Source organism: Triticum aestivum, chromosome 2A, assembly GCF_018294505.1.
Source record: "Triticum aestivum cultivar Chinese Spring chromosome 2A, IWGSC CS RefSeq v2.1, whole genome shotgun sequence".
Taxonomy (NCBI): Eukaryota; Viridiplantae; Streptophyta; class Magnoliopsida; order Poales; family Poaceae; genus Triticum; species Triticum aestivum.
Window position 1 is genome coordinate 18,967,611 of NC_057797.1, and position 1,559 is coordinate 18,969,169.

Genomic DNA, 1,559 nt, shown 5'->3' on the forward strand with positions numbered 1-1,559 from the left:
TACCTCCTTCCCCCGCCCGGGACGACGGTCACGGGATCCAAGATCGGGTGGCGGCACAGCGCTTTCCTCGGGGCACGCCGGAGCGGCAGCAGCAGCAGGCGGCAGAGGCGCGGGCTGCGGGTGGCGGCGTGAAGGGGCTGAGGCGTGGTGGGGCGCGGTGGGCTCCGGCGGCGTTGACCCTGTCGGCGTGTGGTTAGATCTGGGCCCAGGCAGCGCGGGCCGGGAGCGGCGTGGCTGCGGGCGTCCGCCTCTGCCATGGCCATGGCTGGTAACGGCGGAGGCGCAGCAGCGGTGGTAGGTGGGCGGGCTGCTCGGTTTCCAGGCGTCCCGCCGGCTGGACGGCGACGGCGGCGCGGTTGGACTCCCCGGTGAGCTTCCTCGGGGGTGTGCGGTGGTCCTGGTGCGCACTCCTTGCCAGTGGCTGGGGCTGTGTTGGTGGCCTTGCGTGGCTCTACGCTGGGCGCCGAGGCGGGGCGGCACAGGGGTGTGTCCGGGGGGAGGGATTGGGCTGAAGGGATGGGCGGCGCCGACGTGCTCGGGCCCTCGTCACTGGCACAGGGGTGTGCCGGTCTGGATGCGTCCGCTCCCCCACCTCCCCCTTTTCCTGGCCGCGTGCGGGCGGCTGTAGCGTCGGCGATCTTCAAGGCGGGGTACATTCTACGGCTCGTCGGTCTGGTGTGTCGCCTTGGTCCAAAGTTGATCCTTTTGGATGATCTTGGGGGTGTTTGGATGTTGGGCGGCGGCCCTGGCGGCGGGAGGCATGGCGTTCGTGGACGGAACCTACGTCTCGGGTGTGGGCGGGCAACCATGGCCTCGCGGGTGGCTTGGTTGTGGCTGGTTGGCAGAGCGAGGGTATGTCGGAGGGGTGCGAGCGCCGGAGTTCATCACTTGCCCAGTCCTTGTACTGGCCGACGGCGGCGGCGGCCGTGGTCGTCGTATCCTTCATGAAGGCGCCGTGGTGGTGCTTCCTACCCCTCGCTTGTTACTCCGGGTGAAAACTTAATCTACGGATCGGACGGTGGCGGCTATCCGTGGGCGTCCCCTTCTAGGAGGCACTGTCTTGGAGTCCCTGCTGTCATGACCGTATCCCCCCTCCTCGTTTCTTCGTGGAGGTCTCCGTCCTCTTCAAGCGGTTATCCTTCGTCATTTTTAGTTAGCTTGGTTGGTGGTGGCATTGGGGGACGGTGCTCGACACCTTTGTATCATGTCTTGGGTGTGTGTGTGTTGTGTGCGGTGGTGGTGTGCGTTGTTTCGGTCTGTCCGGATGTTGTGATGATGTTGGTTTTATAATATAAAGCGGGGGAAACCTTTTTTCGGTAAATACGCAACCCAATGGAGCTTACCCAGAGGTGGACCGAATCGCGATTGGCTAGTAGGCTTCGGGCAAAATGAAGCACCAACTGGTTATTGCGATGGTGGGAACAATTGAGAAGCACTTGCAGCGACCCGTCCTATGGAAGGTAATGCTAGACCTACGTAATTTCTCTTACGTGTTTTACGTAAACATTAATGTGGATCAATACTATTGGATCGGGAGGGTGGAAGAGGCCCACCCCCTG